Below are 14677 nucleotides of genomic sequence, written 5' to 3'. Positions count from 1 at the left end.
GTGAGGTACAAATTGTTATTTTGCAAGAGAGCTAAATAGCGAATTCAAATGTTTTTTACGTAATTGCATGAAACAAATTTAATGGTAGCTCTTGATTGCAAGTTTATGTATTCACGATTATGTGTAGAAATTAAGGTGGACACCAAATATTGTATACAGAAAATAAAGTGGTTATCACTCTTTCATTCGAGATGTATTCACTTTAGAAATTGCTCCTATAGTGACTCTTATAATAGGCGACTGTCACTACATCAAGTCTGAAGGCTGCTCCTATAGTGACTCTTATAATGGGTTACTGTCACTACATCAAGGCTGAAGGCTGCTCCTATAGTGACTCTAATGGGCGACTGTCACTACATCAAGGCTGAAGACTGCTCCTATAGTGACTCTTATAATGGGTGACTGTCACTACATCAAGGCAGAAGGCTGTTCCTATAGTGACTCTTATAATGGGTTACTGTCTTACATCAAGGCTGAAGGCTAGTGACTAATGGGCGACTGTCACTACATCAAGGCTGAAGGCTGCTCCTATAGTGACTCTTATAATGGGCGACTGTCACTACATCAAGGCTGAAGGCTGCTCCTATAGTGACTCTTATAATGGGCGACTGTCACTACATCAAGGCTGAAGGCTGCTCCTATAGTGACTCTTATAATGGGCGACTGTCACTACATCAAGGCTGAAGGCTGCTCCTATAGTGACTCTAATGGGCGACTGTCACTACATCAAGTCTGAAGGCTGCTCCTATAGTGACTCTTATAATGGGCGACTGTCACTACATCAAGGCTGAAGGCTGCTCCTATAGTGACTCTTATAATGGGCGACTGTCACTACATCAAGGCTGAAGGCTGCTCCTATAGCGACTCTTATTATGGGCAACTGTCACTACATCAAGGCTGAAGGCTGTTCCTATAGTGACTCTTATAATGGGCGACTGTCATTACAACAAGGCTGAGGGCTGCTCCTATAGTGACTCTTATAATGGGCGACTGTCACTACATCAAGGCTGAAGGCTGTTCCTATAGTGACTCTTATTATGGGCGACTGTCACTACATCAAGGCTGAAGGCTGCTCCTATAGTGACTCTTATAATGGGCGACTGTCACTACATCAAGGCTGAAGGCTGCTCCTATAGTGACCATTATAATGGGCGACTGTCACTACATCAATGCTGAAGACTGCTCCTATAGTGACTCTTATAATGGGCGACTGTCACTACATCAAGGCTGAAGGCTGCTCCTACAGTGACTCTTTTATGGGCGACTGTCACTACATCAAGTCTGAAGGCTGCTCCTATAGTGACTCTTATAATGGGCGACTGTCACTACATCAAGGCTGAAGGCTGCTCCTATAGTGACTCTTATAATGGACGACTGTCACTACATCAAGGTTGAAGGCTGCTCCTATAGTGACTCTTATAATGGGCGACTGTCACTACATCAAGGCTGAAGGCTGCTCCTATAGTGACTCTTATAATGGGCGACTGTCACTACATCAAGGCTGAAGGCTGCTCCTACAGTGACTCTTTTATGGGCGACTGTCACTACATCAAGTCTGAAGGCTGCTCCTATAGTGACTCTTATAATGGGCGACTGTCACTACATCAAGGCTGAAGGCTGCTCCTATAGTGACTCTTATACTGTCACTACATCAAGGCTGAAGGCTGCTCCTATAGTGACTCTTATAATGGACGACTGTCACTACATAAAGGTTGAAGGCTGCTCCTATAGTGACTCTTATAATGGGCGACTGTCACTACATCAAGGCTGAAGGCTGCTCCTATAGTGAATATTATAATGGGCGACTGTCACTACATCAAGGCTGAAGGCTGCTCCTATAGAGACTCTTATAATGGTCGACTGTCATTACAACAAGGCTGAAGGCTGCTCCTATAGTGACTCTTATAATGGGCGACTGTCACTACATCAAGGCTGAAGGCCCAGGGTACTCATATTAGGCCTGTGACATGCTGGGATGAAGGGCTACAAAGTTTGTTCAAATGAATGACCTGTCCTCCATTCAAGGTCACAGGGGTCAAATAGGCTAAAATCGTTAAACGACTTCTTGTGGATAATTAAGAGGCATAGGGACCTGATATTGGGCCTGTGACATGCTGGGATTAAGGGCTACCAAGTTGTTCAAATGAATGACCTTGACCTCCAGCCAAGGTCAGGGGGATCAAATAGGCTAAAATCATTATAGAACTTCTTGTATATAACAAAGACCCTGGGTACTGACAGACGGCCTAGTTATAAATATGTTACCATTGTTAAAGACCCTGGGTACTGACAGACGGCCTAGTTATAAATATGTTACCATTGTTAAAGACCCTGGGTACTGACAGTCGGCCTAGTTATAAATATGTTACCATTGTTAAAGACCCTGGGTACTGACAGACGGCCTAGTTATAAATATGTTACCATTGTTAAAGACCCTGGGTACTGACAGACGGCCTATTTATAAATATGTTACAATTGTTAAAAGACCCTGGGTACTGACAGACGGCCTAGTTATAAATATGTTACCATTGTTAAAGACCCTGGGTACTGACAGTCGGCCTTGTTATAAATATGTTACCATTGTTAAAGACCCTGGGTACTGACAGACGGCCTAGTTATAAATATGTTACCATTGTTAAAGACCCTGGGTACTGACAGTCGGCCTAGTTATAAATATGTTACCATTGTTAAAGACCCTGGGTACTGACAGACGGCCTAGTTATAAATATGTTACCATTGTTAAAGACCCTGGGTACTGACAGACGGCCTAGTTATAAATATGTTACCATTGTTAAAGACCCTGGGTACTGACAGTCGGCCTAGTTATAAATATGTTACCATTGTTAAAGACCCTGGGTACTGACAGACGGCCTAGTTATAAATATGTTACCATTGTTAAAGACCCTGGGTACTGACAGTCGGCGCCTAGTTATAAATATGTTACCATTGTTAAAGACCCTGGGTACTGACAGTCGGCCTAGTTATAAATATGTTACCATTGTTAAAGACCCTGGGTACTGACAGTCGGCCTAGTTATAAATATGTTACCATTGTTAAAGACCCTGGGTACTGACAGACGGCCTAGTTATAAATATGTTACCATTGTTAAAGACCCTGGGTAACAGCGGCCTAGTTATAAATATGTTACCCCCTGGGTACTGACAGTCGGCCTAGTTATAAATATGTTACCATTGTTAAAGACCCTGGGTACTGACAGACGGCCTAGTTATAAATATGTTACCATTGTTAAAGACCCTGGGTACTGACAGTCGGCCTAGTTATAAATAAATTGTTACCTGATGAGTTATAAAACATTGTAAGACCCTGGGTACTGACAGACGGCCTAGTTATAAATATGTTACCATTGTTAAAGACCCTGGGTACTGACAGACAGCCTAGTTATAAATATGTTACCATTGTTAAAGACCCTGGGTACTGACAGTCGGCCTAGTTATAAATATGTTACCATTGTTAAAGACCCTGGGTACTGACAGTCGGCCTAGTTATAAATATGTTACCATTGTTAAAGACCCTGGGTACTGACAGCGGCCTAGTTATAAATATGTTACCATTGTTAAAGACCCTGGGTACTGACAGTCGGCCTAGTTATAAATATGTTACCATTGTTAAAGACCCTGGGTACTGACAGTCGGCCTAGTTATAAATATGTTACCATTGTTAAAGACCCTGGGTACTGACAGTCGGCCTAGTTATAAATATGTTACCATTGTTAAAGACCCTGGGTACTGACAGTCGGCCTAGTTATAAATATGTTACCATTGTTAAAGACCCTGGGTACTGACAGACGGCCTAGTTATAAATATGTTACCATTGTTAAAGACCCTGGGTACTGACAGACGGCCTAGTTATATAAATATGTTACCATTGTTAAAGACCCTGGGTACTGACAGACGGCCTAGTTAATACGTGAGGTCTGAAGTCGGCCTAGTTATAAATATGTTACCATTGTTAAAGACCCTGGGTACTGACAGTCGGCCTAGTTATAAATATGTTACCATTGTTAAAGACCCTGGGTACTGACAGTCGGCCTAGTTATAAATATGTTACCATTGTTAAAGACCCTGGGTACTGACAGTCGGCCTAGTTATAAATATGTTACCATTGTTAAAGACCCTGGGTACTGACAGTCGGCCTAGTTATAAATATGTTACCATTGTTAAAGACCCTGGGTACTGACAGTCGGCCTAGTTATAAATATGTTACCATTGTTAAAGACCCTGGGTACTGACAGACGGCCTAGTTATAAATATGTTACAATTGTTAAAGACCCTGGGTACTGACAGACGGCCTAGTTATAAATATGTTACAATTGTTAAAGACCCTGGGTACTGACAGACGGCCTAGTTATAAATATGTTACAATTGTTAAAGACCCTGGGTACTGACAGTCAGCACCCTAGTTATAAATATGTTACCATTGTTAAAGACCCTGGGTACTGACAGACGGCCTAGTTATAAATATGTTACAATTGTTAAAGACCCTGGGTACTGACAGTCGGCCTAGTTATAAATATGTTACCATTGTTAAAGACCCTGGGTACTGACAGACGGCCTAGTTATAAATATGTTACCATTGTTAAAGACCCTGGGTAGTCGGCCTAGTTATAAATATGTTACCATTGTTAAAGACCCTGGGTACTGACAGTCGGCCTAGTTATAAATATGTTACCATTGTTAAAGACCCTGGGTACTGACAGACGGCCTAGTTATAAATATGTTACCATTGTTAAAGACCCTGGGTACTGACAGTCGGCCTAGTTATAAATATGTTACCATTGTTAAAGACCCTGGGTACTGACAGTCGGCCTAGTTATAAATATGTTACCATTGTTAAAGACCCTGGGTACTGACAGTCGGCCTAGTTATAAATATGTTACCATTGTTAAAGACCCTGGGTACTGACAGTCGGCCTATTTATAAATATGTTACCATTGTTAAAGACCCTGGGTACTGACAGTCGGCCTAGTTATAAATATGTTACCATTGTTAAAGACCCTGGGTACTGACAGACGGCCTAGTTATAAATATGTTACCATTGTTAAAGACCCTGGGTACTGACAGACGGCCTAGTTATAAATATGTTACCATTGTTAAAGACCCTGGGTACTGACAGACAGCCTAGTTATAAATATGTTACCATTGTTAACCCTGGGTACTGACAGACGGCCTAGTTATAAATATGTTACCATTGTTAAAGACCCTGGGTACTGACAGTCGGCCTAGTTATAAATATGTTACCATTGTTAAAGACCCTGGGTACTGACAGTCGGCCTAGTTATAAATATGTTACCATTGTTAAAGACCCTGGGTACTGACAGTCGGCCTAGTTATAAATATGTTACCATTGTTAAAGACCCTGGGTACTGACAGTCGGCCTAGTTATAAATATGTTACCATTGTTAAAGACCCTGGGTACTGACAGTCGGCCTAGTTATAAATATGTTACCATTGTTAAAGACCCTGTTAAAGACCTTGGGTATTGTTAAAGACAGTCGGCCTAGTTATAAATATGTTACCATTGTTAAAGACCCTGGGTACTGACAGTCGGCCTAGTTATAAATATGTTACCATTGTTAAAGACCCTGGGTACTGACAGTCGGCCTAGTTATAAATATGTTACCATTGTTAAAGACCCTGGGTACTGACAGTCGGCCTAGTTATAAATATGTTACCATTGTTAAAGACCCTGGGTACTGACAGACGGCCTAGTTATAAATATGTTACCATTGTTAAAGACCCTGGGTACTGACAGTCGGCCTAGTTATAATATGTTTGTTATAACACGCCTGTTATAAATATGTTACCATTGTTAAAGACCCTGGGTACTGACAGACGGCCTAGTTATAAATATGTTACCATTGTTAAAGACCCTGGGTACTGACAGACGGCCTAGTTATAAATATGTTACCATTGTTAAAGACCCTGGGTACTGACAGTCGGCCTAGTTATAAATATGTTACCATTGTTAAAGACCCTGGGTACTGACAGTCGGCCTAGTTATAAATATGTTACCCTGGGTACTGACAGTCGGCCTAGTTATAAATATGTTACCATTGTTAAAGACCCTGGGTACTGACAGTCGGCCTAGTTATAAATATGTTACCATTGTTAAAGACCCTGGGTACTGACAGACGGCCTAGTTATAAATATGTTACAATTGTTAAAGACCCTGGGTACTGACAGTCGGCCTAGTTATAAATATGTTACCATTGTTAAAGACCCTGGGTACTGACAGACGGCCTAGTTATAAATATGTTACCATTGTTAAAGACCCTGGGTACTGACAGTCGGCCTAGTTATAAATATGTTACCATGGGTACTGACAGTCGGCCTAGTTATAAATATGTTACCATTGTTAAAGACCCTGGGTACTGACAGACGGCCTAGTTATAAATATGTTACCATTGTTAAAGACCCTGGGTACTGACAGACGGCCTAGTTATAAATATGTTACCATTGTTAAAGACCCTGGGTACTGACAGACGGCCTAGTTATAAATATGTTACCATTGTTAAAGACCCTGGGTACTGACAGTCGGCCTAGTTATAAATATGTTACCATTGTTAAAGACCCTGGGTACTGACAGTCGGCCTAGTTATAAATATGTTACCATTGTTAAAGACCCTGGGTACTGACAGTCGGCCTAGTTATAAATATGTTACCATTGTTAAAGACCCTGGGTACTGACAGTCGGCCTAGTTATAAATATGTTACCATTGTTAAAGACCCTGGGTACTGACAGTCGGCCTAGTTATAAATATGTTACCATTGTTAAAGACCCTGGGTACTGACAGTCGGCCTAGTTATAAATATGTTACCATTGTTAAAGACCCTGGGTACTGACAGACGGCCTAGTTATAAATATGTTACCATTGTTAAAGACCCTGGGTACTGACAGACGGCCTAGTTATAAATATGTTACCATTGTTAAAGACCCTGGGTACTGACAGTCGGCCTAGTTATAAATATGTTACCATTGTTAAAGACCCTGGGTACTGACAGTCGGCCTAGTTATAAATATGTTACCATTGTTAAAGACCCTGGGTACTGACAGACGGCCTAGTTATAAATATGTTACCATTGTTAAAGACCCTGGGTACTGACAGTCGGCCTAGTTATAAATATGTTACCATTGTTAAAAGACCCTGGGTACTGACAGTCGGCCTAGTTATAAATATGTTACCATTGTTAAAAAGACCCTGGGTACTGACAGTCGGCCTAGTTATAAATATGTTACCATTGTTAAAGACCCTGGGTACTGACAGTCGGCCTAGTTATAAATATGTTACCATTGTTAAAGACCCTGGGTACTGACAGTCGGCCTAGTTATAAATATGTTACCATTGTTAAGACCCTGGTATGACAGACGGCCTTTATAAATATGTACCATTGTAAAGACCCTGGGTACTGACAGACGGCCTAGTTTATAAATATGTTACCATTGTTAAAGACCCTGGGTACTGACAGTCGGCCTAGTTATAAATATGTTACCATTGTTAAAGACCCTGGGTACTGACAGACGGCCTAGTTATAAATATGTTACCATTGTTAAAGACCCTGGGTACTGACAGTCGGCCTAGTTATAAATATGTTACCATTGTTAAAGACCCTGGGTACTGACAGACGGCCTAGTTATAAATATGTTACCATTGTTAAAGACCCTGGGTACTGACAGTCGGCCTAGTTATAAATATGTTACCATTGTTAAAGACCCTGGGTACTGACAGACGGCCTAGTTATAAATATGTTACCATTGTTAAAGACCCTGGGTACTGACAGACGGCCTAGTTATAAATATGTTACCATTGTTAAAGACCCTGGGTACTGACAGTCGGCCTAGTTATAAATATGTTACCATTGTTAAAGACCCTGGGTACTGACAGACGGCCTAGTTATAAATATGTTACCATTGTTAAAGACCCTGGGTACTGACAGTCGGCCTAGTTATAAATATGTTACCATTGTTAAAGACCCTGGGTACTGACAGTCGGCCTAGTTATAAATATGTTACCATTGTTAAAGACCCTGGGTACTGACAGTCGGCCTAGTTATAAATATGTTACCATTGTTAAAGACCCTGGGTACTGACAGTCGGCCTAGTTATAAATATGTTACCATTGTTAAAGACCCTGGGTACTGACAGTCGGCCTAGTTATAAATATGTTACCATTGTTAAAGACCCTGGGTACTGACAGTCGGCCTAGTTATAAATATGTTACCATTGTTAAAAGACCCTGGGTACTGACTGACAGTCGGCCTAGTTATAAATATGTTACCATTGTTAAAGACCCTGGGTACTGACAGTCGGCCTAGTTATAAATATGTTACCATTGTTAAAGACCCTGGGTACTGACAGACGGCCTAGTTATAAATATGTTACCATTGTTAAAGACCCTGGGTACTGACAGTCGGCCTAGTTATAAATATGTTACCATTGTTAAAGACCCTGGGTACTGACAGTCGGCCTAGTTATAAATATGTTACCATTGTTAAAGACCCTGGGTACTGACAGTCGGCCTAGTTATAAATATGTTACCATTGTTAAAGACCCTGGGTACTGACAGTCGGCCTAGTTATAAATATGTTACCATTGTTAAAGACCCTGGGTACTGACAGTCGGCCTAGTTATAAATATGTTACCATTGTTAAAGACCCTGGGTACTGACAGTCGGCCTAGTTATAAATATGTTACCATTGTTAAAGACCCTGGGTACTGACAGTCGGCCTAGTTATAAATATGTTACCATTGTTAAAGACCCTGGGTACTGACAGTCGGCCTAGTTATAAATATGTTACCATTGTTAAAGACCCTGGTACTGACAGCGGCCTAGTTATAAATATGTTACCATTGTTAAAGACCCTGGGTACTGACAGCGGCCTAGTTATAAATATGTTACCATTGTTAAAGACCCTGGGTACTGACAGACGGCCTAGTTATAAATATGTTACCATTGTTAAAGACCCTGGGTACTGACAGTCGGCCTAGTTATAAATATGTTACCATTGTTAAAGACCCTGGGTACTGACAGACGGCCTAGTTATAAATATGTTACCATTGTTAAAGACCCTGGGTACTGACAGTCGGCCTAGTTATAAATATGTTACCATTGTTAAAGACCCTGGGTACTGACAGACGGCCTAGTTATAAATATGTTACCATTGTTAAAGACCCTGGGTACTGACAGACGGCCTAGTTATAAATATGTTACCATTGTTAAAGACCCTGGGTACTGACAGACGGCCTAGTTATAAATATGTTACCATTGTTAAAGACCCTGGGTACTGACAGTCGGCCTAGTTATAAATATGTTACCATTGTTAAAGACCCTGGGTACTGACAGACGGCCTAGTTATAAATATGTTACCATTGTTAAAGACCCTGGGTACTGACAGTCGGCCTTGTTATAAATATGTTACCATTGTTAAAGACCCTGGGTACTGACAGTCGGCCTAGTTATAAATATGTTACCATTGTTAAAGACCCTGGGTACTGACAGTCGGCCTAGTTATAAATATGTTACCATTGTTAAAGACCCTGGGTACTGACAGACGGCCTAGTTATAAATATGTTACCATTGTTAAAGACCCTGGGTACTGACAGTCGGCCTAGTTATAAATATGTTACCATTGTTAAAGACCCTGGGTACTGACAGTCGGCCTAGTTATAAATATGTTACCATTGTTAAAGACCCTGGGTACTGACAGACGGCCTAGTTATAAATATGTTACCATTGTTAAAGACCCTGGGTACTGACAGTCGGCCTAGTTATAAATATGTTACCATTGTTAAAGACCCTGGGTACTGACAGACGGCCTAGTTATAAATATGTTACCATTGTTAAAGACCCTGGGTACTGACAGTCGGCCTAGTTATAAATATGTTACCATTGTTAAAGACCCTGGGTACTGACAGTCGGCCTAGTTATAAATATGTTACCATTGTTAAAGACCCTGGGTACTGACAGACGGCCTAGTTATAAATATGTTACCATTGTTAAAGACCCTGGGTACTGAAGACGGTACTGACAGTTATTATAAATATGTTACCATTGTTAAAGACCCTGGGTACTGACAGTCGGCCTAGTTATAAATATGTTACCATTGTTAAAGACCCTGGGTACTGACAGTCGGCCTAGTTATAAATATGTTACCATTGTTAAAGACCCTGGGTACTGACAGACGGCCTAGTTATAAATATGTTACCATTGTTAAAGACCCTGGGTACTGACAGTCGGCCTAGTTATAAATATGTTACCATTGTTAAGACCGGGTACTGACAGCGGCCTAGTTATAAATATGTTACCATTGTTAAAGACCCTGGGTACTGACAGACGGCCTAGTTATAAATATGTTACCATTGTTAAAGACCCTGGGTACTGACAGTCGGCCTAGTTATAAATATGTTACCATTGTTAAAGACCCTGGGTACTGACAGTTAAAGACCGGTCTGACGGCCTAGTTATAAATATGTTACCATTGTTAAAGACCCTGGGTACTGACAGTCGGCCTAGTTATAAATATGTTACCATTGTTAAAGACCCTGGGTACTGACAGTCGGCCTAGTTATAAATATGTTACCATTGTTAAAGACCCTGGGTACTGACAGACGGCCTAGTTATATAAATATGTTACCATTGTTAAAGACCCTGGGTACTGACAGTCGGCCTAGTTATAAATATGTTACCATTGTTAAAGACCCTGGGTACTGACAGACGGCCTAGTTATAAATATGTTACCATTGTTAAAGACCCTGGGTACTGACAGACGGCCTAGTTATAAATATGTTACCATTGTTAAAGACCCTGGGTACTGACAGTCGGCCTAGTTATAAATATGTTACCATTGTTAAAGACCCTGGGTACTGACAGTCGGCCTAGTTATAAATATGTTACCATTGTTAAAGACCCTGGGTACTGACAGACAGCCTAGTTATAAATATGTTACCATTGTTAAAGACCCTGGGTACTGACAGTCGGCCTAGTTATAAATATGTTACAATTGTTAAAGACCCTGGGTACTGACAGACGGCCTAGTTATAAATATGTTACCATTGTTAAAGACCCTGGGTACTGACAGACGGCCTAGTTATAAATATGTTACCATTGTTAAAGACCCTGGGTACTGACAGTCGGCCTAGTTATAAATATGTTACCATTGTTAAAGACCCTGGGTACTGACAGTCGGCCTAGTTATAAATATGTTACCATTGTTAAAGACCCTGGGTACTGACAGACGGCCTAGTTATAAATATGTTACCATTGTTAAAGACCCTGGGTACTGACAGTCGGCCTAGTTATAAATATGTTACCATTGTTAAAGACCCTGGGTACTGACAGTCGGCCTAGTTATAAATATGTTACCATTGTTAAAGACCCTGGGTACTGACAGACGGCCTAGTTATAAATATGTTACCATTGTTAAAGACCCTGGGTACTGACAGACGGCCTAGTTATAAATATGTTACCATTGTTAAAGACCCTGGGTACTGACAGTCGGCCTAGTTATAAATATGTTACCATTGTTAAAGACCCTGGGTACTGACAGTCGGCCTAGTTATAAATATGTTACCATTGTTAAAGACCCTGGGTACTGACAGTCGGCCTAGTTATAAATATGTTACCATTGTTAAAGAGTCGGCCTAGTTATAAATATGTTACCATTGTTACCATTGTTACTGACAGTCGGCCTAGTTATAAATATGTTACCATTGTTAAAGACCCTGGGTACTGACAGACGGCCTAGTTATAAATATGTTACCATTGTTAAAGACCCTGGGTACTGACAGACGGCCTAGTTATAAATATGTTACCATTGTTAAAGACCCTGGGTACTGACAGTCGGCCTAGTTATAAATATGTTACCATTGTTAAAGACCCTGGGTACTGACAGTCGGCCTAGTTATAAATATGTTACCATTGTTAAAGACCCTGGGTACTGACAGTCGGCCTAGTTATAAATATGTTACCATTGTTAAAGACCCTGGGTACTGACAGACGGCCTAGTTATAAATATGTTACCATTGTTAAAGACCCTGGGTACTGACAGACGGCCTAGTTATAAATATGTTACCATTGTTAAAGACCCTGGGTACTGACAGACGGCCTAGTTATAAATATGTTACCATTGTTAAAGACCCTGGGTACTGACAGTCGGCCTAGTTATAAATATGTTACAATTGTTAAAGACCCTGGGTACTGACAGTCGGCCTAGTTATAAATATGTTACCATTGTTAAAGACCCTGGGTACTGACAGTCGGCCTAGTTATAAATATGTTACCATTGTTAAAGACCCTGGGTACTGACAGTCGGCCTAGTTATAAATATGTTACCATTGTTAAAGACCCTGGGTACTGACAGTCGGCCTAGTTATAAATATGTTACCATTGTTAAAGACCCTGGGTACTGACAGACGGCCTAGTTATAAATATGTTACCATTGTTAAAGACCCTGGGTACTGACAGTCGGCCTAGTTATAAATATGTTACCATTGTTAAAGACCCTGGGTACTGACAGACGGCCTAGTTATAAATATGTTACCATTGTTAAAGACCCTGGGTACTGACAGTCGGCCTAGTTATAAATATGTTACCATTGTTAAAGACCCTGGGTACTGACAGTCGGCCTAGTTATAAATATGTTACCATTGTTAAAGACCCTGGGTACTGACAGACGGCCTAGTTATAAATATGTTACCATTGTTAAAGACCCTGGGTACTGACAGTCGGCCTAGTTATAAATATGTTACCATTGTTAAAGACCCTGGGTACTGACAGTCGGCCTAGTTATAAATATGTTACCATTGTTAAAGACCCTGGGTACTGACAGTCGGCCTAGTTATAAATATGTTACCATTGTTAAAGACCCTGGGTACTGACAGACGGCCTAGTTATAAATATGTTACCATTGTTAAAGACCCTGGGTACTGACAGTCGGCCTAGTTATAAATATGTTACCATTGTTAAAGACCCTGGGTACTGACAGTCGGCCTAGTTATAAATATGTTACCATTGTTAAAGACCCTGGGTACTGACAGTCGGCCTAGTTATAAATATGTTACCATTGTTAAAGACAGTCGGCCTTGTTATAAATATGTTACCATTGTTAAAGACCCTGGGTACTGACAGTCGGCCTAGTTATAAATATGTTACCATTGTTAAAGACCCTGGGTACTGACAGTCGGCCTAGTTATAAATATGTTACCATTGTTAAAGACCCTGGGTACTGACAGTCGGCCTAGTTATAAATATGTTACCATTGTTAAAGACCCTGGGTACTGACAGCGGCCTAGTTATAAATATGTTACCATTGTTAAAGACCCTGGGTACTGACAGACGGCCTAGTTATAAATATGTTACCATTGTTAAAGACCCTGGGTACTGACAGTCGGCCTAGTTATAAATATGTTACCATTGTTAAAGACCCTGGGTACTGACAGACGGCCTAGTTATAAATATGTTACCATTGTTAAAGACCCTGGGTACTGACAGTCGGCCTAGTTATAAATATGTTACCATTGTTAAAGACCCTGGGTACTGACAGTCGGCCTAGTTATAAATATGTTACCATTGTTAAAGACCCTGGGTACTGACAGTCGGCCTAGTTATAAATATGTTACCATTGTTAAAGACCCTGGGTACTGACAGACGGCCTAGTTATAAATATGTTACCATTGTTAAAGACCCTGGGTACTGACAGACGGCCTAGTTATAAATATGTTACCATTGTTAAAGACCCTGGGTACTGACAGACGGCGCCTAGTTATAAATATGTTACCATTGTTAAAGACCCTGGGTACTGACAGACGGCCTAGTTATAAATATGTTACCATTGTTAAAGACCCTGGGTACTGACAGTCGGCCTAGTTATAAATATGTTACCATTGTTAAAGACCCTGGGTACTGACAGACGGCCTAGTTATAAATATGTTACCATTGTTAAAGACCCTGGGTACTGACAGTCGGCCTTGTTATAAATATGTTACCATTGTTAAAGACCCTGGGTACTGACAGACGGCCTAGTTATAAATATGTTACCATTGTTAAAGACCCTGGGTACTGACAGACGGCCTAGTTATAAATATGTTACCATTGTTAAAGACCCTGGGTACTGACAGTCGGCCTAGTTATAAATATGTTACCATTGTTAAAGACCCTGGGTACTGACAGTCGGCCTAGTTATAAATATGTTACCATTGTTAAAGACCCTGGGTACTGACAGACGGCCTAGTTATAAAATATGTTACCATTGTTAAAGACCCTGGGTACTGACAGACGGCCTAGTTATAAATATGTTACCATTGTTAAAGACCCTGGGTACTGACAGACGGCCTAGTTATAAATATGTTACCATTGTTAAAGACCCTGGGTACTGACAGTCGGCCTAGTTATAAATATGTTACCATTGTTAAAGACCCTGGGTACTGACAGTCGGCCTAGTTATAAATATGTTACCATTGTTAAAGACCCTGGGTACTGACAGTCGGCCTAGTTATAAATATGTTACCATTGTTAAAGACCCTGGGTACTGACAGTCGGCCTAGTTATAAATATGTTACCATTGTTAAAGACCCTGGGTACTGACAGTCGGCCTAGTTATAAATATGTTACCATTGTTAAAGACCCTGGGTACTGACAGACGGCCTAGTTATAAATATGTTA

This window comes from Argopecten irradians, chromosome 5, assembly GCF_041381155.1.
Source record: "Argopecten irradians isolate NY chromosome 5, Ai_NY, whole genome shotgun sequence".
NCBI classification, from domain to species: domain Eukaryota; kingdom Metazoa; phylum Mollusca; class Bivalvia; order Pectinida; family Pectinidae; genus Argopecten; species Argopecten irradians.
The sequence above is the reverse complement of the archived record's forward strand: the minus strand, read 5'-3'. Positions refer to the sequence as shown.